Genomic DNA, 27,373 nt, shown 5'->3' with positions numbered 1-27,373 from the left:
TGGATGTGACTCATTTCAAATTATGCACTGCCTGAAAAAAGTAACAACATTCTGGAAAAAGTAAACACTCATAGGGAATGCAGGATTATGTAAAGCATGCAAAATATTAGCAGGAACAACATGTTACCTTAACGCTTTTACTCTCATTGTTCAGAAATCAATGAGTATTTTTGTGTCTCAAACATTGAGGACATGAATATAGGCTTCTCCTGTACATATGTGTCAAGCAGGGCTCAGAAGACAAAGGAACTCTTCAAGAGAATCTGATCTGACTCACGGAAACCCACAAGGGCTCCTTCATATTCATGTCAGCCAACTAGCTGCTCAAACATAGTATAGCAAATATGTATTCAAGTGTCCTCCAAAGAAGAATGAGTGCGAGTAAGTAAATGTGGGTGCGATTGATTGAGTGCCCGAATGTAGCTGAGCATGAGTGAAAGAGGGTATGTGGATGAAAGTGAGAGAAAGTGAGTGAGAATGAGTCACGTAGAGTAAGTGAAACTGTAAGTTAGAATGAGGTAATCAGAGTAGGAAAAAGTGAAAGTGAGTGCGAGTGAGAATGGGATACAGAATGTTGAAGAGTGAGTACAAGATAGAACAAGCATTGGCATAGCCAATAGGTCTTGCCTTTGCCTTTGGGACCTTATAAGTGTTTAGCCATGCAACAGTTGATGTTGTTGCACCAAGGATATTGTGCTGCTTAACTAAATACTTATAAGGTCCCAAAAGCGAGACCTATTGCCTATGCCAATGCTTGTTGATATTGTTCCAGTGAAGAAACCAAATATTTACAATACTCCTTCTCAGGGGTCTTACCAATAAGTAGTCCATTCAAAAGTGGCAAAGAAATCAACACAGAATCTGAAATATGAAAAGACATCTTTATTATTATTAATTGTGAGGCTCCGTCGCCCAGCCACTCTTAAAGCAACTGAATGAGGGAGTCTCCCTGCATGGCCTCGCACAGGCCTTTTATACAGAAAATTGTGCTCTAGGCACACACATTCCTTATTATTATTAGTCACTCCCAGGACGTGCACACAAAGCACCACTTTCAAGATAAGTCCAGGCTAAAAAAAGGATCGCACACATGCTTGGTTTCCTGTTCAATCAGGCCGGACAAACCCACCATAAAACCTTCAACTAGAAAGATGAACATGTCTTAAAGGAAAGGCAGCAACAGATGGGACGGAGATAGGAGCGGTGGGAACAGTGCCATAAAAGATCGGACATGTCCTGCTCTTTGAACTTTATTGCGCCAGCTGCTGAACAAGGAACTGGCTTGGGAGGTTAGCCTCAAGCAACAGGGTCAGCTGTCGTCAGGTCATGCAGAAGTCAGCACAAACCCATGCTAAGGTTATGTCCTTTAAATGCTTGCTCTGCCATGGGGAGAGCCTACTGTAAGGGCAACGAATAACATGGCTGCTATTTACAAGATGAAACCCAAGTGTTCAATACAAAACCTTCAAATGTACAGTGAATCCATTGGTGTAACATGATGAAAATACTCATGAATAACGCATTCATCATTTGCGGTTCTCTGATACCAAATTCATAACAGAATCATGACATTTAAAACACAGGTTCAGAACCCCCAGAACCACAGAGCATCCTTTTGCCCTTACATAGGCAATAACCTATACTCATGCTAAATCTGAGTCCATGTCTATATTCATCACTAGCTGGTGTTGACGTAAATACTGTACAAAAGGAATTATCAGTAAACTCTGACCTAACCAGTTCATGTTCAGGTAAAATATGAAGCTCATGTGAAGAAACAGTAGAAAAAGAAAGAGTACGTTGGGAAGTTGGTGCAGACGTCAATTGTGTAGGAGGAAACAAACCAAAATATAGTAGCCAATAAAATACATAAAAGTATTAAAATAGATAGAGCTATACCGCACTTAGAGAACAATATTCTATAATGTCTGTTTTTTCATCTCTTGCTTTTTATCGTCATTCCTCAATACAATCTCCATTTTCTAATGTCGCTCACGCAATCTTGGTAGAGTACTTCAGCTATGATTATTAGCAGGTCATAGGGACACTGCAGGTCCTGCAGGCCTACTGCCACTACTCAGGTCACAAACTGAACCGTTGGTACTCCTACGTGACCCTGCAACTGGCAAATGGTAACCAATCAAAAATTTAACAAAAAACCATAATATAATTCAGCAAGAGAAAAAGAACAACAAAAAGTCAAATGTGAAATACTTGCACAATCCTAAACAGAAAGCAAATCCTAGAATTTTCTAATAACGTTTTATATAGCTTCCTATGCATTTCAGTAATTCATTATACTTTTAAGTGAAACAATGGTGTTCCTGATCAATGCTCTCAGATGAGAAGGGAATACTCTTCCACAGAGAGTGGACTTTATTCTGCTTTTACTAAACAGAATAGTACTTTAAAACAATGCCAGCAAAGCAGCAAAAATTAGTTTCCAAACTTCAAGTCTATACAAGCTCACAGAAAATACCCAAAGTCCATCAAATCCGCTTCCAGTGTTTTCTTCGCGTTGGGCCTCTTCAAGTCAGGCCTTTCATGAGGAGACAATACTGTTTAGTTGGAGTGCCGTCCGGGGAAAACACTCACAGCTCACTCGAAAGTCTCAATGTCTAAAAACAATGCACCAGTGTCTCTTCTTTGTGGCAGACACTACAAATGATGCGCTCTTCATTAATCAGGGGCACAAAGCATCTAGTGCAGATCCAAGCACTGTTAAGAAAACTCCTTCAGCAAATCAGCAGCACTTTCAAACTCCAACACTCATCATTTAGTGTCAGAGGACGCTCAAGCTGCTCTCTCCTGGGCATCAGAATGTAGTGCCTTTTTCCAAACGTGGATGCTCGGGTGCACTGCCTTTCCACTGGTGCAAAGCAAGAAGTGTGACTGTGGCCAAAACTCGGGCCAAGGGCTCAAGGGAATGTACACTGACAGAGGTTTTCCAGCACATAACAGGTACAGAGCCCAAACAACAAATAAACGAATCAGCTCCTCCTTTCTTCTGCAACGCCTTTCGCAAATCAAATGCCTTGCTTTGGAGGTATCACTGATGTTGCGCTGATGATCGTTGTCCAGCTTCGCGACTTCCTTGTTTGCAAGAAGTGTAGAGCCAGGAAATCTGTTCATCTTAGAGCGGTCACTGATGGGGTGTGAGCTTAGTGTTGATCACAGGTCTGCAGGGAATCACTCTTCCTTTGACTCTGGAAGATCCAGCAGGACCCTTGACAGTCAGTCTGCTATGTTCCTGTTCTCTCTTCAGGGAGAGGAAAAATGAAACCTGGCTTCCTTTCAAGGGACAAAGCCATATGCTATTTGGGAAACAAAACATGATTAAATAACGCAATATAAAAATTAGGTCACCGTGAGTCACAGATCTATAGGCTTTGTGGTTAGCTCTCCGAGCTTTGTAATAGCCTTAAGGCTTTGTTGTATTGCATGGTTCCATTGCATTTGTGGTTCTTAGTATTGGTTCTTAGTATTATTTGACAGTTGCAATTGCCAAAAACCGAGGGTTTTGACTTACACGAGGTTTCATTGCTTCGGTACCCCTTGAAGTTTGATGCTGGATTAGTGAGCTATAAGATGCCTGATCTTAGCAAATTTGGAGCTTTGTATTGGCCAACTTTGTATACGCTTGAATTAGCCGGTTTATCTAAATAGGTTAGATTTACAAACATATTTCTTCCTTGGTGATTTTGTATCCCCAGAGAACTAAAATATGTCATAATACATAACAAGGATCCTTTGCTCTATGTAATTTTATGAATGGATATGCAGAACGATTTTTTTTGGTGTTCTGCCTGCTGCAGCTAGTGAATTGAGTGTATTTTTTGGTTTTTACACTGTTGAGCAGTGTTTTTTGTAAATATGACTTACAGCTACGTATAGTCCGGACTGTCCTGTTTTCGTCCTGAGTGTTGATTTATGGGTTTCAATGTGTGTTTGAATGCGTGGTTAATATGTGTGTTTACATGTCTATTTTGTTTGTGAGTTTTGTTGTACATTGCGACGGCGCGATTTACAAGAAATGGTTAGAGGGCGCTGTATTGTGTTTCCTAAATGTTTTCAACACTTTCTGTTTATGTCTGAAATGAGCTCAATGTGTGTGGTTCACATTTACTGGATATAAATAGGGCCCCAGCCAAAAACGAAATTACATGTTTTTGCAGAAATAAATACATTTACAGCGTTTTCACTTAAATGCACTGTATTAAATGTTCACAGGCAAAACGTTTTTAGCTGCAGTATATTTGCATAGGAATGTTTCTTCAGCCAGCATTTTTTTTGTAGTTAAACACGGGTGGAATTTTGCATGACGGCCCTTTTACATGACAGAGGCCCTAAAAGTGACGCAGAATGTGACGCTTTTTAAATTAGGCATATGCGCTCAGGTTTGTGAGTTGATGCATCTCAATAAGAGGCAAGGGATGTAGCGGGCTCTTATATGTAAAACATTCACAAACAGAAATAATTGGGTTTTATTAGAAGACAAAAATTATTAAATATGGAAAAATAATTAATAAAAATTAGTGCTACCAAAATCGTTTTTTAATATTTATAAAGCTTAGCACTCATACTATGACCTCTTAGCATTAAAATGTGATTTACGTTATGTTGCATCACTAAAATGACAAGAATTCATGTGTATAAATTCGCTTGCCATAGGCGCAAGCAAGCTCATTTTTATAACGTATAAATTATTATTTTAACATACCTAACTCATGGATTATGTAATAGACTTTCTAGTAATTCATATTCTGCAAAAAGATTGTAGGATGCTCATTTTTTAATGCCCAAAATAAGAAAGTCGATTTTGAGTACATTCACTGTTTAAACTGCATTTTTGCTTTCCTTAAAGTGTCTCAGCCTTAAGCAAATGCATGCATTTAGGTTTTGATATAAGGTTGTGCTTTCTTGTGATTCAGTGGGTTAATGTGCCATTACACAGGCTTGTTTTAATATAAGGATTGGAGGTTCTATCTTCAAGATAGGCCTACGGAAAGTTTGCTTATTTAACACTGGTGAAGTGTGTGCCATAGGATTGCAACAAGTAATTACTCCAAAAAAAAAACGGGTCTGTGTGTCTTTAGCTTTTGAAACAAATTGACAGTGAATGTAGTCTAATAATATGGGAATAGTGATAATTTTAGCGCCTAAAAAGAGAATTTTTTTTTTTTTAAATAGCTTGAATTATTGCAGATTAGATCCAGCCTACTGGCTTTGTCAGCTCCACTGTGGCAGAGGCCGGGGGCTGGGAGAATTTGCAACAGCTGGCTCAGGCACTCGCTGAGATGTTCTCTTTTAAGTGTTTCCCCATAAATTATGGAGAAGGCCCCTCGTGTGTTGCCATTTACAGCCTCTTAATTAGGCCTTTGTTTCTGAGGAATGCAGAATGACCTCTCTGAACGGCTGCTAAGGGTGAGGTTTCTGGTTTCACCGTGGTAACATGAAGGACCTTGATTTAAACGGGGAGATGAAAAGGGGTTTCTTTACACATCGTGTTAAATGCTTGGCAGGACTGCTACATTGTGTTTCCACGTTAAGGAAAATAATGTTTGCTAACTGTGTTTATTTTACAGAAAACGAAATGATGCATCCAGTCTTAGATAAAAATAACATGCAGCCTTTTTCACACAATTTTGAAGGTTATAGGCCTAGTTAAAGAAATTGCTCATTAAAAATAACATGCATATGGAGTATCAGTGTAACAATTTCTTTTAGAACGATAAGAATAAGGTGGTTTTATGTTGAGAAGTCACGGTTAAGTGATGTAAAATATTTCTGTGTCTCTTCCAATGTGTTTTTTGGTGTTGTGTATTTTTCTGCTTTTTTGCCAACAGATTGTTTATGGATTGTTCTTAAGAGGAGAAGACACGTGAGTTTGGCTAATTGACAAAAGATGTGTTTTTGCGTCATTTCTTTAACAGAAAGAAATGTACATGTTTCTGTTTGAGGTATTTACAGCTGTCATAACATATTATATTTGACAATGGACCTACAACTGCGTTGTGCTCAATGTCAAACGGTGGGAGTTTGGACCTGACAATTTAGACAGGCTCAAATATTGGGTTTTTGGCTGCAGGTTTAAAGGGCATAAAATACACATGCCATGGTGCTGCATTTTTGTATGTTTTGTTTATGTTGTTACCATCACAAGTTCTCCTGTGTTCTGAAAAGGTCCGTATGACGATATGTACCGCTACACAATTATTGGATGAATTTGGAATAATGATAAATTTCACAGATATGGTTTGCATACTGTGAGGAATAATGGCAGCACTTTTACCAGTGCATGCCTACCTTTGGCTATACATTTGGCTGTATTGAAAAAAAAAAACTAAACAAATATAACAGGTTCAAAGTGTATCACCTGATGTTACGTACTGCACATTCCCTTAAAGGAATAGGCAGCCCTAAATTGTTATGTATCCTTGATTGGACCTAAGGATAGAATTATAGATCTGTGACTCACGGTGACCTAATTTTTATATTGCGTTATTTAATCATGTTTTGTTTCCCAAATAGCATATGGCTTTGTCCCTTGAAAGGAAGCCAGGTTTCATTTTTCCTCTCCCTGAAGAGAGAACAGGAACATAGCAGACTGACTGTCCCAGAACCTCCGTGCACAGAGTACCTCTTTTAGTAGATTTCTGTCTTGCCTTCCCCAGCAGAATTCTGTTCTCTGAAAAATCTCTCCTCCAGGTAATCACTTCATGATGAGGCCCCACGTGGGCGCCAACTGAAGAAACCAAATATTTACAATACTCCTTCTCAGGGGTCTTACCAATAAGTAGTCCATTCAAAAGTGGCAAAGAAATCAACACAGAATCTGAAATATGAAAAGACATCTTTATTATTATTAATTGTGAGGCTCCGTCGCCCAGCCACTCTTAAAGCAACTGAATGAGGGAGTCTCCCTGCATGGCCTCGCACAGGCCTTTTATACAGAAAATTGTGCTCTAGGCACACACATTCCTTATTATTATTAGTCACTCCCAGGACGTGCACACAAAGCACCACTTTCAAGATAAGTCCAGGCTAAAAAAAGGATCGCACACATGCTTGGTTTCCTGTTCAATCAGGCCGGACAAACCCACCATAAAACCTTCAACTAGAAAGATGAACATGTCTTAAAGGAAAGGCAGCAACAGATGGGACGGAGATAGGAGCGGTGGGAACAGTGCCATAAAAGATCGGACATGTCCTGCTCTTTGAACTTTATTGCGCCAGCTGCTGAACAAGGAACTGGCTTGGGAGGTTAGCCTCAAGCAACAGGGTCAGCTGTCGTCAGGTCATGCAGAAGTCAGCACAAACCCATGCTAAGGTTATGTCCTTTAAATGCTTGCTCTGCCATGGGGAGAGCCTACTGTAAGGGCAACGAATAACATGGCTGCTATTTACAAGATGAAACCCAAGTGTTCAATACAAAACCTTCAAATGTACAGTGAATCCATTGGTGTAACATGATGAAAATACTCATGAATAACGCATTCATCATTTGCGGTTCTCTGATACCAAATTCATAACAGAATCATGACATTTAAAGCACAGGTTCAGAACCCCCAGAACCACACCAGCCACTACAAAACAAAAACATTTGCAAACATTTGTCGGCTTAAAAGTGATTTTCTCTGAGCATCTTTGAAAAAAATAACATTAAAAAACAGCAGATAAGATAGTTGATATTTTCCATTTATAAAAAAAAAATGTACCAGGCATTTTATATGATGATTGCTTTCTATGTTTTCCCCCTTTCCCCCCCCTTTTTCTCTCTCTCTTCCCCTTTTCTTTCCATCTCCCCCTCTCTTCTTTCTTTTTTCCTATTTTGCATCGCATTGTCCAATTCTTGCCTGATTGCTTTGTATTTTGTAATGCTGATATACAGTATGTTTTCTATTGCAATCCTATTTTTCAATAAATTCTTTTGAAACTTTAAAAAACAGCCGATAAGATAGTAGATATTTTCCATTTATAAAAAAAAAATGTACCAGGTATTTTATTTTCCCAACTTACTTGATGTTTGTGGAGTTCATCTTCAGAGGCAGTCCAGGCTCCTCTTGCAGGCCCCAGCTGTAAAGGAGGGGCCGGGGACCTCTGGTCAGGCACGGAGAATAAGTTCCAGGAGAGGCTGGTGGGGCTGGGTCAGCTTTTCAGTTCTGTCTGGAGAGCAGATTTACATCAATTCACACCTCAGTGAAGTCCTTCTCTTCTTTCCTAGCTGGCGCCCGTCAGTCTGTGTGACACCAAAGTATCCTGATGTGACCATTGTATTGGTCACGCAGTGGGGGCAGGCAGGCAGCACCCTCACAAAATGAGGTGTGAATCACGGGCTCACTGGCAGCAGCAGGGCCATCAGAGATAGCCGTTTTCGTGCTATTCTACACTGATGGCGCTTTCAGTGTCACTTTGCAGCCCCTAGACACAGAGGGGAAGGGGAGGAGGTCGGGCGCACTGCAGAGGCCTTCCTCTATGCGCACGTTGCCTCAATGTGCACATTGCACCACACAGGCAGAAAAATAAAGTTACCGGTACACTTTTTTTAAAACGAGAAGTAGGGAAACGGACTAGCATAATTTTTAAAAGTAGGGGCACGCCGTGCCCTTCCGTCCCCGCCCACGTCTAACGCTGGACTGGGTTGAGGGTGATGCAAATAGGCAGAGTGGTGGGAGTGGCACAGCAGGGATGTAGGTGCCACTCGTTGGCAAAGGACGGGTGCGGGGCATTGGCCGCCAACTTGCAGCAACGCGCGGGATGTAGGGTGGGGCAGAGGATTGTATGGTGTAGAGCGGTTAAGTGCCAGGGGATAGCAACGGTGGGTGGGGGGGCACCAATGTGGATATAAAGGGGGGGTAATGGTGGTTGCCCAGTGCGGGGCGTGGGGGCGGCTTGGGGTTAGGGATGGAGCTCGAGAGGGAGAAGGGGGCCTCTCGGGATGCGGGACGAAAAAACATTCATGGCAAAATATAAAATGATAGATGCATGTAAAAACGCGGGGTACGCATGCCGCTTGACCAACCTGGCAAGCGTGCTCGGCCTGTGGTCAAGGGGTGGCAGGCTGATTTTCACAGAGTAATCACAGCACATTTCCTTATTTTCCAACTCTCTGCGGTGAAGTATTGCAGCCACTGCTCACACATGTTTTTTTATTTATTTTATTTGAAAAGTTTTATATAGCGCTAGCTAGACCCGTAGGCATCAGAGCACTTCATATACACACTATGAAAAACAGAAAGGTCTTGCATTACATAGGAGGCTGACAGTAAGTAAGCAAACCACGGATAACGAATACAGCATGAACAAAAAATAACTGTGCAATGGAGGGTGAGAGAATAAAAAGAAAAACAAGGTGATTAGCATAGTCCTTTCACAAACAATCCTTGAATGGGAGTCAACTCGGAAGTAATGAGGTCTAGTTTGGTTGACGTTGTTCAGGAAAGTATTTGTTAAGGAGATGGAGTTTGAGGTCCCTTTTGAAACAGGAGAAGGAGGGGTTGCATCTGAGGACTCCAGGGAAAGCGTTCCATATCCTGGGCGCGTTGCCAGAAAACGATCGGTTTTGGGTGGTTTTCTTTTTCATTTTTGGTGGAATGAGAAGAAGTGAGTTGGAGCTTCTCCGTTTTCTGGCTTGACCTGCTTTTACCAGTTTGTTGTTCAGGTAGTTGGGGGCCGGAGAGTGGAGGGTTTTGTGTGTGATGCAGGCCAGCTTGTAAATACATCTCCCTTCCATGGGAAGCCATTTGAGGGAGTTGAGAGCTGGAGTGATGTGTTCAAATCTTTTTACTCCAGATACAAGTCGAGCGGCCATGTTCAGCACTGCCCTTAGAGGGGCTCGGTGAGCTTTTGGAGTCCCTGTAAGGATGGCGTTCCCGTAGTCGATTTTAGAGAGAACCAGGGATTGAACTACTGTCTTGAGGTCATCATGGGGAAGAAAAGGTTTCAATTTCTTGTGGTGTTTTAGAGAGAAAAGAGCACTTTTTGCAGAGTTTTTGATGTGGGCCTCCATTGAAAGGTTGTTGTCAAGGGTGATGCCTAGAGACTTAACTGAGTCGGATAGAGCGAGGGGGCAGTTTAGGGCAACCAGATTTTTAAGCCACTCTTGAATAGGATGATGGTTGCTTTTAGGAGAGAATAGGATCAGTTCCGTTTTATCTGGGTTGAGCTTTAAGTGGTTAACGTTGAACCAAGTTTGGATCTCCGTTAGAGTGGTATTGAGGTGTTGGATGTCATCGGGAGACTTGATTTTGAAATAGATTTGGGTGTCATCCGCGTAAAGGTGGTAACTCACTCCAGCTTTTTTCAATATGATTGTGAGGGGCTCCATGAAGAGATTGAAGAGGGACGGGGAGAGGATCGAGCCTTGTGGTACCCCAAGTGTGACTTTTGTTGGTTTCGAAAGACAGGAGTTGATTTTAATTTGTTGCGAGCGATGTTGGAGGATAGAGGGGAACCATTTTAGTACAGTACCGTTTATGCCGAGGCGCTTCCACAAGGTGTCCAGAAGAGCTGGATGATTTACTGTGTCGAAAGCCGCAGATAGGTCAATACGGATGAGTAGGCAGGCATCACCATCATCTAAGGCCTTGCGGATGTCGCCCGAGACATTGAGTATGGCTGTTTCCGTGCTACAGCCTTTTCTGAATCCCGATTGAAAAATGTCGAGGAGGTTGAACTCATCAATGTGTTGATTGAGTTGGTGGAGATCACATGACTCCAATGTTTTTGCAAGGAATGGGAGGTTGGAGATAGGTCTGAGGTTGTTAAGATCATTAGGGTCGGCCCCTGGTTTCTTGAGAATGGGCGTGATTTGTCCTAGTTGAAGGGAGTCTGGGACACAGCCTGAGGTGAGAGAGGCGTTGATGATTTTTGTCCAGAAAGGGGAAATGGTGTGGTTGAGTTCTTTTATGAAAGTGGAAAGGAGGGGGTCCATGGTGTGGGAGGAAGGTTTTAGATTAGAAATTATCTTGAAGACCTCGTTTTCCGCCATTAGCTCAAAGTCGGACTAGTGCGCATTGTTTTTTAGCTGGAGGCCAGTCTGATTGACCTCATTCCGAACTCTTTCTGCGTGGTCAAGGGAAGTAGGAGGGGTGCAGGGTATGAGGGAAGGAGTGTTTGTGGTTTGAATGAAGGATTGATCAATTTTAGAGACTTTATTAGTGAAGAAGATGGCAATTTCTTCACATCGTTCATTTGTGGCTTCGATATCTTGAGAGGGGGTGCTGTTAGTTTGGCTTTTGACAATGCTGAAGAGTTCTCTCGGTCTGTTTTTTGCCAGATCTAGTTGGCTGCAGAAAAAGGACGCCTTTTCACTGAAAATGTGTTTTTTGTATGCCTTCCGAGCTGATCTAAGTTGCGTTAGGTGTAGGGTCGAGGGGTTAAGCCTCCAAGCCCTTTCCGTTTGTCTGAGTTGACGTCTTTCATCATTCAGCTCCACATTAAACCAGGGTTTCGATTTGTTTCGCCTCTGTTGTTTGAGTTTGAGTGGAGCTACTTGATCTAAAACCTCTGTCATTTTTGAGTTAAAGTGTGTAGTGAGGTCAGCAGCCGTCCATGATGAGGGATGGAGTTGTAGATGGGGATAAATCATGGATTCAAGTTCGGATACAGGGACTTTTTTGATGTTTCTGGTCAAGAGTTTAGGTTTGATGTCACGTATAGGTTGGTGGTTGACAGGTGTGTCAATCCTGAACAGAATGAGGTGGTGGTCGGACCAGTCAATGGGAGAAATCGCTCTCAGAAAGACCAGTTCGTTGTTGGTAATGAACGCATCTAGTGTTGCACCTTTGATGTGAATTGGCTTATTGCAGAGTTGTTTGAGGTTATGTATTTCCAGAAGGCTGGATAGGTTCAGGACAGTGGAGTCTTTTTCGTTGTTACAGTGGATATTGAGGTCACCCAGGAACACGTCTTTGGTATCTGTAAAGGAGAACTGTGTTATTAGGTCTGTTAGTTCTTCAGGAAAAAGAGTACGTTCTCCAGGCGGATGGTAGATGATGTGGAATTTGATGGATGAGGTGCCCTTGGTGGTGACTTCGACACCCAGGTATTCAAACGATAGGTATTCTGCAGGTTTAAGTTTGGTAATCTGTATTCCCGCTTCGTAGATGATGGCTAGTCCCCGCCCTGTTTTGACCGGCCTGTCTTGTCTGATTATGTTGTACCCTGGGGGGGTGAGAAGGTCAAGAATGGGGGTAGAGTGGACATTGAGCCAGGATTCAGTGAGAAAAGCGATGTCAATTTCTTCAGCGAGAAGAGCTTCAGCAATGACTGTAGCTTGTTGTACTGCTGATCTGCAGTTTAGGAGCATACAAGAGAGCGGACGGGGAGCCTCAATGATGGGGGGAGTTAGGTGGATAGAGGTGTATTGGGCAGGGGGTCTAGGCGAGTGGATAGTATTAGGGATTCTGTTAGTGCCAATAATGACAGGGATGCGGCGGAAAGGGGCAGACTTCTGTTTGGAAGCAAGGTGAGAGTCATTGATCTCATTTGGTTTAGGTGCCGAAAAAAGCTGGCTATCCCAGTTGGGTCTATGTGCCAGACTCACTGCTGGACTGGGGGGTCAAGGGGTGCTCTGGGGGGCCATGGGAGGTGAATTGAGTGGGGCCATGGGAGGTGTATTGAGTGGGGTTGGGGCAGAAATACCCAGGGGGAGGGAGCACGGTGGCTTGGCTCTGTTGAGGAGGTTTTGCTGTAAGTGAAGGAAATCAGCAGAAAGGGAGTTAATTTTCATCTCCATTCTGTTTAGTTGCTGTGTTATTGAGCTGAAAAAGTTGAAGGTTTTAGGCCGGGATCGAGACTGACTTGGGTCTGTGGAGGGAGATTTAGCAGGGTCAGGGATAGGATGGAGTCCCAGGGATTAAGAGAGGGGAGAGGTTGTACAGAGGGAGCTGGGTTTGTCATGTTCCCATTCGAGGAGTTCAGAGGAGGAGAAGTGGGGCTAGTGTCCAGGTGAGGAGGGAGAGAGATTCCAGGCAGGGCGTCCGAGTTCTGGGTCATGTCAGAGAGATTAGTGGTGGAGGCAGGTTGTGTATGTGGGAGTGCAGCAGTGGAAGGGGAGTGCGCAGAGGAAGGAGGGGGAGAGAGACCACATGATTGGGAATGGCGTTAGACTTGGAGGGAGTCAGGGTCAGGGGGACAGGAACTGTGAAGGGGGTCAGGGAAGATTGTGAGGGAGGGTGTAGGGAGGGGAGAGTCTGAGGGGATTTCAGTCGCAGGAGGGCTAAGGTTAGAGACCAAACTGTCAAGATCAGCCTTGTGGGGATTGTTAGTTGTGAGTTTGTCGCTCCTTGTGTGCTCAGTTGATGTGATAGTGGTGGGTGTTTGGCGACAGAGAGTAATGATAGAGGTAGTGTGATTGTAGTGAGATTGCTGTTTTTAAAGAGCCAAGGGATTTCGTAGCGCCTGACCTGACCTGCGGGAGTGCCGTGTTCGCTGCTTCTTGCCCCCTGGACTCCAGCCCACTTCTCGCGGCCCCCGCTCCGCGGGAGCCGCTCGAGAGGGGAGACTTTGGTGGAGGGCTGTGAAAGAGACTCACCCCGGACCCCAGCGGGACTGCGAGGACCAGCGGGCAGTGCGTTGCTCAATCTGCCGCAGCTGGTCCTCTTCCCGCCCCCAACTATTTTATTTATTTATTTATTTTTATTTTTTTCTATTTCATTGTCCTGGGGCTCGCGCACGCGGGACGTGCGCGGGCAAGCCGGGCTAAGCCCGGGCAAAGGGCAGGCAGTCTTCTACGGCCGTCCAAGGCCGGATGAGGCTGGGCTGGGCCGTCCCCCCTTAGTTTATTACTTATTTAATTATCTATCGTTTCTCAATTGTGACCCCTAAGGGTTTTTGTATCAAGGTATCCATTGTGTCTAATATTGTTCATAGGTGCAATGGCAGCTCAGCCGGCCAAGGGGGGTAGGGATGGTGAGAAATCTACAGCTGGTAGCATCCTGGGAACTCTGGATAACTACTTTACGTGGGCCTCTGTTGCATTGGAACACCAGATAAGCGCTGTTTAGAAAAGATTGTCAACTGAAATTTTCTCGAAACGGTCTTCTCTGGGGGAGATCCAACATTGTACCACGCCCGAGAATCGTATTAGCCAATGGTTAAGTGATTTGGGTCTGCCCGAATCCAGTATTGAACTGGATTCGCTCGCGAATATCCTAGAGGAAAACAACTCATACATCCAGCCAGTAAGTGCAGATTTAGTAGAAACTCCCACTTGTATGTCATCGCCCCATAGCACTCCTGTTTGTTTGGTAGTTGATTCACCGCCCTCATGTAATAAAGTGACAGGCAAAAGGAAAAGAAGAGGTAGAGGACCAAAACGTAAAAGAGCTAAAATCTCAGAGCCTGCCAAAAGGGAGAATAAGCTCATGGGTTTGGGGATTCCTACAGAGGCTGATAATCTACTGCATGAGTGAAGTAGTGTGGCTCACTGGTTAGAGGCGGCAGACCCGAGAGCAGAGGACGGCCCGGGACCAGGGTTCGATTCCCGGCGCGGCAGGTTTCTGGACCAGGGTCAGCGGACTCGATAATTCTCTCGCCTCGGTGCCCACTCTGATCAGCAATCACACTCGGCAACTCTGGGCATTAGCTTGCCTCATCTTCACTAACGGCCCCACCAGACCGCCGGGGATGCCTGGTCTCACCCTGGAGATACCCATTAAGGGACCATCTCTCAGGGAAGCCAGGAAGGGTTTCGCAGCGGTCGAAGCGCCTTGGGACCCTACGGGTAAGTAGTGCGCTATATAAATGCCTATACATACATACATACATTCCAATTCCACGCCACATTTTCCTCCTGATGTGCTAGGTGACGGGTCTCTGGTGGGGCAGGTAGATCACTTGATTCGTTCTTTATTACTCCCTATCATTGAGAGATTGAGATTAGTCACTGTTAGTTTGGAGAAATTGGAAATTGCAGTTAAGGACACTTCACAAATGCTCCACCACCTAGTTGGCGAAAAGAGGAAGCGTCAAGACCTTACTGTTACTCCCGAGCAGGTGGCTGCTAGAGGTGATCATTTACCCACTACTTGTAAATCTCCCCTGCACAATGGAAATAGATTAGTGGTACACAATGATGCAAGCCTGTCAAAGATAGGTGATAAAAACGTATGCCAAGAGTCCAATAAGGGCGATACTGGGGCATTGCAACTACACCAGGAGGCTCATGCAGAACCATTGAGATCGGCATCTGGCCATCTGCCCCCTACATCTTTGGATTTAGCTTCAGGAAACCAATCTATACTAGACTTACCTCCCCAAAGTGCCCCATTTAGTGGTGGTCATGACTAATGTTCCCCCTCTTCGTGCTGGTTTTACAGAGGGGTTCTACCAATTAAAGTCTAAAGTCATAAATTGTTTTTCAAAAAATCTGGAAGAGGGCCAAGAAGTAGGACGCGACATTCTCATGGTTCGCAGAGTAGGATGGGTGGGACGCTCAAGGAAGACTAGAGAGGATGACTGCATAGTCATACATTTTAATAATTCGAATGCAGTTGCCAGGATACTATGGGAGACAGAACAGAACTCATTAGCGAGGGGGCAGGGTATTGAAATCTTGCCCCTCGGGTTTTTCTATAGACCTGGCACCCAGGGAGCACCCCCACATAGGTTTCCTATATCGAGGAATTTTAACAACCAAACTCGCCCTATAGGAGGACAGGGGTTGCGGCATTTTAATAATTTGATACCAACTGGTCTTTGGCCTGGGGAGATTTAAGGGACAGATGCAAAGCAGAAACTACAAATAGATTCAATGCCCTGTCGGGGCTCAATGATTGCGACTGACTTGGTTCCAAACAAGCTGGCCGTAATTCGGAGCACGACTCCAATCCTACCCATGACTACCCTCCTAATGGGGTCCCTATAACGAAGGGGAATACTAACCCAGTAGATCCAATTGGCTATGTTATTGATCCAGATGTACCCCTGGTAGGCACCCCTGGGGATCTAGTAAAAAATGATATGGAGGGTGTGGGAAGTCTGGTCTCTTGGAACATAGCTGGCATGCACCAAAAACTGGAGTCCCAAGAATGGGTAGATTTTGTAAATAGTTTTGATGTGTGTATGTTCCAAGAGACATGGATGTACGAGCCTTCCTTCCTCCAGGGGTATCTGAACTATTCGGTTCCAGCAGCAAGAGGCCGAAAGGGTCGTCCAAAGGGAGGCCTGACTATATGGGTACGTCAATGTTTGCCTGTCTCCATTAAAGTGGTTGAAACTGGTAGCAAGGATATCCAACTTATAAAAGTGGACACAGGCCTTTCAGGGTGTCTGGATATATACAATGTATATGCCAGGGGCAATAATGGGGGGAAATCAGAGGTCCTAGCGGCTTTGGTCACTTTACTTGAAACATATTCCCTGGACAATAATATCATCATTGCCGGTGATTTTAACCGCACATTCGAACCCCTGGACATATGTGATGATATTGTTGGGGCGGAAGAGGACAGGCAATGGGGAGTTCCCAAAACAAATCTAGACCCTATCAAACGTTGGTCTGAGGACATTATTTGTTTAAATGCCATCTGTCTTGAAAGGGGCCTTAGGGCTCTAAACGGGCGAACAAAGAGTGACAAGGGGGGGGCTTGTACCTTTGATAATGGATGTTTTAGGAGCAGGATAGACTACGTTCTGTGTAGCCTTAAACTATGGAAACTAGTCTGTGATATGGAAGTTAAGCATAGGCTTGGAAGTGACCACGACCCTTTGTGGATAGTACACAAATGGTGGCAACTTTCAAAAGGGAACCTAGCTATAGTGTGGGATGGTGCCCCCTTGCCTGTCCCTACTAACGATATGCGTTGGTTAAAATGGCCTAGTGTTTTGGCTAACCAACAGTCTATGGCTAGTATAAATATAGAGGTGGACAGGGCGATAAATGCTCTGGAGCAGGCTAATATAATTGAGCCAGGGTCAAATGAAACAACAGCTATACACGATAATCTCTTTCGTGTTATTAAATCCCATTTTCAGAAACCGGTTAGGAAAACCAACAAGGCTCGTATTAGACCTGTGAAGTGGTACAATGGGCAGTGTAGGAAAGCCAGGCTGGCTCTGGGCGCAGCTATCGAGAGTAGGGAACAGGTGGCTATTCGTAGTGCCGGAACGAACTACAAAGATAGTGTAGCTACAGCAAAAAAAATATGGGATGATCAGCACTGGAGTGAACTCAGGGAGGCTAGTAGGACTAAAGATTCCAGGCTCTTCTGGAGCATTGTTAAATGGGGTAGAGGCGGTCTACCCGATTGCCCCGATAATAATGTCCCAGAGGAGGATTGGGCCAATTATTTTAAGCCACAATATGCTGATATCCAACCTGGCTCTGAGATGGATGGCTTTAAGGCTGTGTATCCCAAAGATAACTTCTTTAGTTGTGGAGAGGTGTTGTTGGCCCTAAGTGTAGTGTCTAGAGGAAGAACCCTTGGCTTGGATGGAGTCCCGGCGGATCTTTTTATTAACGATAGGGAACGCTGGGGTAAATATATTTTTCTTTTTGTTAATGCCGTTGCCCAGAGAGCATTGTTTCCGTCATCCTGGAAGGGTGCAATTATTATTCCCGTATACAAGAAAGGTGATCGGGGTTTGCCTGGTAACTACAGACCCATAAGCCTGATTGCCACCATTCAAAAGGTGGTGGGGAGGATGGTGGTGAACAGGCTTATGGACTGGGTTGATGAGAACAATGCATTATCCCCCTATCAGGCTGGGTTCCGGAAGGCCACTAGTACGATGGACCAGGTGTTCCGCTTTACCCTGCTACGGTGGCGAACTGTGGTGCTAGGCGAGGGCAGCCTGTACGCCGCTTTTGTGGATTTGCGGGCTGCCTTCGACCTGGTCCCCAGGACCAAACTGTGGTCGGTGCTGTGGAGCCTTGGCCTACAGGAGGAACTATTGACCTTGATCATGAGGCTGCACGAGGCGAATTTCGCCAAGATACAGTGGGGTAGACAGGGTGAGGTCACCGCCGACTTCCCGGTCGAGCGGGGTGTCCGGCAGTGGTATGCGATGGCCCCCTTGCTCTTTTAATTGTTTATTAATGGGGTAGTAGCAAGAATGTTGTCTGTTAATTTAGACGCTCCCTCGTTGGAGGACATTAAGGTGCCAATTTTAATGTTCGCAGATGACACCCTTATCCTATCAAAGACCCCGAGTGGCCTGCAGCGTGCTCTCTATATTTTTGAGGAATTTTGTGGGGAGCATGGTCTTGAAGTTAATGTGGCCAAAACCAAGCTAATGATTTTTAACCCCCATCGTAGTTTGCGTCTCAGGGTGTCCATGAACCAACGTTCCCTAGAGGTAGTCAAAGCTTTTACCTATCTTGGCATCTATGTAACGAATGATCTAAAATGGTCCCAGCATATTGATCATGCTACATTAAGGCACAGACAATTATGTGGAGCCCTCGGGGCAGAGCATAGAAAATCAAAAACCAAACCAATCACGCCTGCATTACAGGTCTATGAAGCGAAAGCCCTTGGCTCAGCATTATATGGGGCTGAGCCGTGGGGTTTTGGGAAGCTTCACTCAATTCAGAAGTCCGAAAATAAGTTTTTTAGGGCAATTACTGGTCTTCCCAAAAGTACCCCTCTCCTCCCCCTTAGATACGAGTTGGGCAGAAAGGCTGTGGAAGATTTGGCGAAGCTACGCCCGATTTTGTATTGGAGGCGGCTCTGGAATACTGAAGAGCTCAAACATTATGCTGAGGGCTTCTCTGCGCTTATCAAAGCTGATGTCTTTCATAGGATAAAATGGTTAAAAGACCTAAGAACCATGTTATGTTTGTTGGGCCTCCAATCCCTTTGGGATAACCCGTCAGGTGTACTTTTCCCTAGTAAAAAAACACTAAAGGAGCTATATTGGGATTATGTAGCCAAGCGGGACTGGAGAAATTCTGATACCGGATCCATGACAGGACGTTTTCTGGAAGTTAAAACTCTCCCTAACCTAGAACTCTATTGGGACAACATAACCAAGCCAGGCGATAGGAAGCTTTTATTTCAAATGAGGATAGGTGCTCTCCCGCTCAGGTCCCTAACTGGCAGGTGGAGGGGTTCATCTAATACTACCTGCCCTGTTTGTGGATCTCCAAAGGAATCTATTGGGCATTTTTTATTCTCTTGTCAAGCTTATGCCGCCCCCAGACGAATTTGGTTAATTCCTGTCTGCAAAAATGTAGGTACTACCAGTGGCCTAGTAGCTTTGAGAATCCTATGTACTAGCACTTGTTTGCCACTGGCCATAGCAACAGCGAAATTTCTGGGGTGGGCATGGTCTATTAGACAGAAAGCCATAGCCAAGAGATTGCTTACTTAGGGATTGTTTTTATCGAATCTATCTGATGTAGTGTGTCAATTTTAATCATATGTATTTTTGTATGCTTTCTATGTAATGAAATTCATTCTTATCCGTGTGAGGCAACCATTTAATGATGTTTTAAATTTATGTATGTATTGTGCTTTTATGAGTAACACTCGAATAAAGCCTCTTTGACTTGACTTGACTGTAGTGAGTGATGGTGGATGTCCATGAGTGGAAGAGAGGGTCTTCAGGGCAGGTAGATTGGATCTGTTCCACGTTGTTGGTGATGGTGGTGCGGGATGAGGGAGATAGGGTTTGATGGCTCAGTTGAGTTAATGAGGAGAGAAGTGTGGGGAAGTGTCGGTCAAAAGTGGTGAGGTGCGGGTCGGCTTCTCAACCCTGAGGTCACCACCGCAGCCTGCTCCCCTGTGCACTGGGAGAATGGGGGCCTGGAATCAGTGGGGGAGTCTGGGGGCGGTGCCACTAACTCGGAATATCTGGCATTTCTCAGACCCTTTGAGGTGCCAGGGTGTGAGAAGAGGCGGCTTGCGCGTCCTGCGGGGGGTATTAACATAAATTCCACAGCATGCCCCGCGGGAGAAAGACATGGAGGGGATTGGAGGAAATCAGATAAGAGGGGAGGGACAGGGACACAGAGCAATCAAATGACGTGGTTGATCAAGCTATGATGTGGGGTGTAGTAAATGTCCTCTCCACTGTTCTTCACTAGATAGACTGTACTATGTCATCTGTGACATCATAGAATGCCTGGGTGACTCTCTGGCTCACAGTGTCTCTCTCTACCTGACTGTGGCAGTTGGTTAACTCAGGCTGAGCTGCTAACAGCTGGCTCCTGGTGGGGTTTTACTTCTATACTTATTATCTTGGAAGGAACTTACAATAAAGGATCTTATCTTACACAGATGGACTGTGCATCTTCCTTTACTACAAATTGGCGACGATTTGAACTGTATTAACCTATGTGTGCAGTTAAGAATAAGGATTAACCTACGTGTGCAGTTAAGAATAAGGACAACTAAGCAACAAGGAACCTAATGAAAAGGAAGTAAAGACATTAAGAGTTTCAAGACGTCAATTGAAACCCAAAAGTAACGCCCAGCTGACCCCACCAGTGTCCTGTTCCATCTGGACAGCCTGCACCCAGGGCGTGAGTTTTACTTTGATGACTTTCAGACTTTACAGCAGCCACTACCCACTCTGCCTGTGTCTGCCCTGTGTGGGAAACGCGCGCTCACTCGAGAGACATTCTCTTTATAATCGACTCTGCACCTTGGAGGAGGGCATCAGGTCTGGTGAGAGGCGTGACTTGTCCTCGAGTTTGAGGGTGGTTGAAGGCTGCGTGGCAGTTTCTGTCACTTTAGCATCTTTATAGTGACATTGATTAGCAGTTTTTCAACACTTCCCCAGTGATTGAGTGCCTTGGCTACGCCAGTCCGAGCGAGCGCATTCAGGGTCCAGTGCTATTTTTGTTCAGCGCATTCAAACGGGCGCTTATTGTAAGGAGACTCGGCACAACACTGGACAATATTTTTGGCGGTGAGTGGGGGGCACTTTTATTGGTTTTCTGGTACTTTCACGATCCAATTCGGTTTATGGGAGTTGAACCGCCGCATATTGAAAATGTCACGAACCTCTCTGCACATAGACACGTGCAGTCTTACCTTCGTGTTCTTACCTCCTATGATCTCTTGACTTGGTAAGAGTATTCTGCATCATTCAGAAGCTCTGTCCATCACCACCCCCCTTTTCCAAAATCACTTACCTCCTATGACGTCCATGTCTTCGTCGGACTGCCTACTGTAACATACGTTTTGGTGCACGCCTTTGCCGCTAACCATCCGGCGCGACGTCAAGAGGCGTGCCGCCATCTTGTGCTTGTCTTCAGCACATCATTTTGGAGGATTACTTGCTGTTACCGTCTGCCAGCCACGATTTATTTTGTTTTTGTGACAAATTTTGCTATAGTGGACGCGCGCAGTGCAAACTTTCAGGATTTCGTTTGCCGAGTTCAGGAGATGAACACACATTGTGGGAGCGTTGAGATGTCCAACAATGAGGTACGGGATAGAGTATTACTTCATCAGCACAAAGACTATAAATATGAAACTGATGCCCCTGTTCAGTCCGTTGGATTGGTCTTACTAGCTTTTGGATTGGTCTTACTCATCTACCATGCTGCTTTTCACTATACTCCTGACCTAGTCCATGAGGTGTTCACTGCAGTTGGAGATCCGTGTAGAGGCAAGGACAATATTCCTGAGACTGTCGTAGCTGCGTGGACAGCAGAATGGGCTGAAGAGGACGTTGCATTCCATAGTCTGTCTGACACTTCGAGAGCTGTGTACAGGGAACCCGGGTGAGAGATCGCTCACCGGAGTTGCTTTTGTTTTTATTGTTATGCTGTTTGACACTCTGTCTTCAAGGGTTACGTCTGAACTACAACATGAGTTTTATTTGTACTGTTTGTTGTACTAAGATCTTCTCTATCAGGGGAGGTTGTGAGGTCAAATTACGCTCCATCTTGTTTCTAGGGTGTTGTTCTTCTTTCTAGTGGGTGATCTCCATTTGTAAGGTAGTGGTATTTGTGGGTAGTCCATGCCCCATTTTTCGTCTCAGGGTTATTGTCCTTACCCTGCGGTGTACCCTTTTCAGGGGATGTTGAGTGTTTACGGGTAGTCCATACCCTATGTAGTTGTGTTTGTGGGTAGTCCATGCCCCATGTAGTGGTGTGTGCGGGTAGTCCTTGCCCCATTTTTCTTCTCAGGGTGATTGTCCTTACCCTGCGGTGTAGCCTTTTCAGGGGATGTTGAGTGTTTTATGGGTAGTCCATGCCCTATGTAGTTGTGTTTGTGGGTAGTCCATGCCCCATGTAGTGGTGTGTGCGGGTAGTCCTTGCCCCATTTTTATTGCCAGGATTACTGTCCTGTGGTGTACCCTTTTCAGGGGAGGTTGGGTATTTGCGGGTAGTCCATGCCCCATTTTTGTTCCCAGGACCACTGTCCTGCGGTGTACCCTTCTTAGGGGAGGTTGAGTGTTTGCGGGTAGTCCATGCCCCATGTTTGTTCCCAGGACCATTGTCCTGTGGTGTACCCTTCTCAGGGGAGGTTGAGTCTTTGCGGGTAGTCCACGCCCCATTTTTGGTTCCCAGGATTACTGTCCTGCGGTGTACCCTTTTCAAGGAAGGTTGGTGTTTGTGGGTAGTCCATTCCTCATACTTTGCGCTGTCCCCTGCTTTTGATGGAGACTGTTTGTGCACTATGTTCTGGTCTAAGTCTATCTTCTTGTAACTCGTGGCCAGGGTTTCATGTTGGTAAGACTTTGAGCTGTAATTTTTGCCAAAATAATAATGCAACAGTATTTTTCAAATATGTAGCAAAACCGCTTTCCAGAAAAAGGCGAAGTCCAAGTCTTGAAAATTGTGTTGGAAAACTTTTTATTCACGAAAAATTAGAAATTCAGGAAATTGCTAGCTGCCAACGCGTTTCGTCACCAACGTGACTTCTTCAGGGCTAGAAGCAATTGTACATAAGACAAAAAATTACACATAGAAAATATTTACATGATAAAAACAAATGCAAGCAAAGGTAATATGTACACAGAATGTATCATTTAAAAAAATGGGAGTTGCACACAACATAGTGCAACTAGCCATTTACACGTTATACTATATAGGTTCCATATTTTCTATTTATGATCTACACTTCTTGAGAATTAATCCAACACACACCGATTTACATTATTGTACTTCATGCATTTGGAAAGCGATAAACACCAAAACGAGAGCATGTGCCCATATTTCATGTGCAGTGTTATTACAAGATTTAGGTGAGAAGCTTACACAGGGAGAGAAGTTAGTCTCAAAATACCCTCTTGCTTTACTGTTGCTTGGTAAGCGCTATCTATTATAGTCTAATTGGATATTCGATAATGTCATGTTTTTGTCATTTTTGGCTAAGTCGATTTCATTTCAAATAATTTGAAATGTGTCTACACACACTGCGAATTGTGTCACTTTGTACATTTGGTCATACCTCTAAAGTCGATAGAAATATGATGGGTAGAGCTTGTATCGCTTCAGCAGGGATACACCAAAAAAAGGGGGACACCTATGAGATGTTAAAATCACAATTTAGATTGCTATACATTCTTATAAACGGTATTTGGTAGGAAATACTTTCCGATGACACTTACACTAAAAGACGGGTTTCATAGTCACCCTCATTGACGATGTCGCTTTCAGGTTTATAGTGAATTTGTACAACAGTTTTCAATGTTTATCATCCGTATCCTCAAAAATCTGCAAATAAATAGGACATCTGAGTGACAATCAAATCTGTATGATGTGCCATGTTAGAGTCTTGGACAAAAACCAGACAGTACTACTTACTTTGAAGGGGGTAATATGGTGTGTCCCCAATGACGTCTCTCTTACAAGTGTGATTTTAGGAGTTCAAATAGGGCCCATCATTATGTGTTCAGTCAGGAGCGGGCATCTATAATGATATATATGAGCCATGTTAGAATTACATTCTTGTTAATTCATGAATTAACAAGAATGTAATTCTAACATGACACATTTCAAATTATTTGAAATGAAATCGACTTAGCCAAAAATGACAAAAACATGACATTATCGAATATCCAATTAGACTATAATAGATAGCGCTTACCAAGCAGCAGTAAAGCAAGAGGGTATTTTGAGGCTAACTTCTCTCCCTGTGTTAGCTTCTCACCTAAATCTTGTAATAACACTGCACATGAAATATGGGCACATGCTCTCGTTTTGGTGTTTATCGCTTTCCAAATGCATGAAGTACAATAATGTAAATCGGTGTGTGTTGGATTAATTCTCATGAAGTGTAGATCATAAATAGAAAATATGGAACCTATATAGTATAACGTGTAAATGGCTAGTTGCACTATGTTGTGTGCAACTCCCATTTTTTTAAATGATACATTCTGTGTACATATTACCTTTGCTTGCATTTGTTTTTATCATGTAAATATTTTCTATGTGTAATTTTTTGTCTTATGTACAATTGCTTCTAGCCCTGAAGAAGTCACGTTGGTGACGAAACGCGTTGGCAGCTAGCAATTTCCTGAATTTCTAATTTTTCGTGAATAAAAAGTTTTCCAACACAATTTTCAAGACTTGGACTTTGCCTTTTTCTGGAAAGCGGTTTTGCTACATATTTGAAAAATACTGTTGCATTATTATTTTGGCAAAAATTACAAATTTGTATATAATTTCCCGTGTGCGGGTCATTGTGTTTCTTTCGATGTATGTGATGATTTGTATCATCATTTAGAGGGCGTTTATTAGTCACGCCCTCGACCTATACGCACAGGGTCTGAGAATCTGACAACAGACTATATATAGTGGAATAGTGTGCAGGCAGTAAATAGCTCTGACCCTAGTCGTGTTGTGTTGTCTAAGACTTTGAGCTGTGAATTTATCATATCTTTAATGTCAGCACGTCTTTATCAGGGGAAGCTCTAGTTCTTTGAAAAGATTGTTTTTCTTTGGTGAATTAAGGGGTTTGCTCTCTTTGTCTTGAGTGAATTTGACCCCTATTGTGTCTCTCTCTAGCGTCTCCGTCTACACTCACTTTTGTTCTAGGGTGCTTACCCTGTGGTGTACCCATGTGTGTGGGGAGGTTTTGAGTGTGACTTAGCTTAGCTGCTTTGGTTCGTTAAGGGAGGGGGATGAGGCATATAGTATTAAATTTACTTTTCTTTGTTCACATTTCTGCTAATGATACCTCATGCTAATGTTATCTTTGAACATCTCATTTGGTTCATTCTTGTACTTTTCTGCTGATGTTGCATTTGAGATATTTTGCCTATTGTGTTCTCTGTTCTGTTCCTATTCCATAAGGGAAGAGGATGTGTAGTAAATGTCCTCTCCACTGTTCTTCACTAGATAGGCTGTACTATGTCATCTGTGACATCACAGAATGCCTGGGTGACTCTCTGGCTCACAGTGTCTCTCTCTACCTGACTGTGGCAGTTGGTTAACTCAGGCTGAGCTGGTAACAGCTGGCTCCTGGTGGGGTTTTACTTCTATACTTATTATCTTGGAAGGAACTTACAATAAAGGATCTTATCTTACACAGATGGACTGTGCATCTTCCTTTACTACATGGGGCATAGTGGAAGAGTGTTATATAGAGACACGAAGTATGGGCTCGTGGAAGAAAGAGGCATGAGGTGGGAGCAAGACTGGGCAACGGTGGTATTTAGCAACCTCGTCATTCAACAACACCGTTGCCGGGCTCCTAAGAAAAACATTGGCTACCATATTTTTTACATATTACGGACTGGTTGTGTTCTCAAACATAACAGAACGGTGCACATCTTGAGGCACACGAGAAAATAATAATTAAAAATAAAAGAACTCTTTTCAGCATTTAACACAAGCTTGGACCTTAAGGAGGGCTTAGTTTACTAGAGCAGACAGAAAGTCATTGTTTAATCCAGTCATTTTTCAATCCATTGCGTGTTTATCACGCACAGAAAAATAAAATTACGAAAGTTACAGAATCAGGGTAAAAGTCACATAATTGTATTTTACTGCTGTAATAACCAAGCAGTTACGAAACTCGAGCGTTAACTTTCTACAGCACCGTCTTAACAGGAACAGACAAGTTACGTGTGCTCCGTAGCAGAGGGTGGAGGGGCTGAAGCGGGGAAAGGTTAAAAAAACAAGGAAGGAAGATGCAAGCACACAAGCAAAACAAGCTCTCGGCATTGATGTGGCGGGGGCGCGGGGGGAGCGGGAGCACATTCCTTTGAAGTCTGATGCGGGGGAGCGGCAGCCTTTGACGTCTGATTGGAGGGGGAGCAGCAGCCTTTGAAGTCTGATGTGAGGCATTGACAAATGGTGGTGTGTGACGTGGCTGGTTTGTGCACGCGCATAGATCACATGAACTGTGTCTAATCCGCTGCTTTGGTAGAGTGTTCTTTTCCCCTTACTATAATCTCGCCAGAGCAATGCGCAAGCGCATTGACTGAGGCGAGACCTAAAAAATGGACCACTGCCCCTCGTGGTCAGCGCTGGCTGCATCAATGTGCTTTATTTTTTTTTTACATTTTGTTTTTCTAAGTTTCAGCCATGCTGCTGTACAACATGGCTAAAAGACATTGGCAAAGCCAATAGCTCTTGCCTAGAGCTATTATCTTTATCAATGCTCGTTTATTAAGAATTCGTACCAACAATACTGGCTGTTTGAATGGTGTCTACGGTAACGAGCTTCCAAAAGATGATATAATGTACGCCTGAGTTCATTACCTCCACGTCAGCATTCTTCCTGCCAGGACAAGGGGGCCAGGACTCTCAGCCCCAAACTGCACCATGCTACCAGTGCCACCCGCAGCGCCAGGAGACACGAGTTAAAAGCCATTGCTGGCTCCCGCAGCGCGGGACACCCGAGTTCATTTTCCTCCACGTCAGCCTTCTTCTTCCTGCCGGGACCTGGGGGCCAGGACTCTCAGCCCCATGCTGCACTGCGCTACCAGCACCACCCGCAGCACCAAGAGGCACAAGTTAAGAGCCGCTGCAGGCTCCCGCAGCGCGGGACGCGCAAGTTCATTACCTCCATGTCAGCCTTCTTCCTGCCGGGACTAGGTGACCAGGACTCTCAGTCCAGGCTGCACCGCGCTACCATTGCAACCCGCAGTGCCAGGAGGTGCGAGTTAAAAGCTGTTGCAAGCTCCTACAGTGCGGGATGCCCTGGTTCATTACCTTCACATCTGCCTTCTTCCTGCCAGGACAAGGGGGCCAGGACTCTCAGCCCCAGGCTACACCCCGCTACCAGCACCACCTGACGTGCCAGAAGGCGCGAGCTTAAAGCTGTTGCAGGCTCCCACAGCGTGGCATGCGCACAGGCAAAGCCCGGGCGAAGGGCGGGCCCGTCCTAGCCCATCATCGTCCGGCAGAGGCTGGTCTGGGCTACCCACCTAACATCACTAGCTCAGGGACCTGGGTTGTGAACTTTAAAGGTACTGTTCGACATCTTGATCCCTATCTACTAATTGACCTATATTC

At 44.4% G+C, this 27,373-nt stretch overlaps 1 long non-coding RNA gene across 1 annotated transcript; it reads right to left on the bottom strand.

Annotated features, from left to right (window-relative positions):
- Positions 1–1,237: 1,237 nt before the first annotated feature.
- LOC144769759 (uncharacterized) lies at positions 1,238–7,071 on the bottom strand. The gene is made up of 2 exons (XR_013598749.1): positions 6,791–7,071; positions 1,238–3,226 (listed from the first exon to the last, which is right to left on the bottom strand). It is a non-coding gene; the product is annotated as an uncharacterized LOC144769759 (long non-coding RNA).
- Between the last annotated feature and the right edge of the window lie 20,302 nt (positions 7,072–27,373).

The sequence above is a fragment of the Lissotriton helveticus genome, chromosome 1_1 (assembly GCF_964261635.1).
Source record: "Lissotriton helveticus chromosome 1_1, aLisHel1.1, whole genome shotgun sequence".
Taxonomy (NCBI): Eukaryota; Metazoa; Chordata; class Amphibia; order Caudata; family Salamandridae; genus Lissotriton; species Lissotriton helveticus.
Note: the sequence above shows the minus strand (reverse complement) of the source record. Positions and strands in the feature narration are given on the sequence as shown.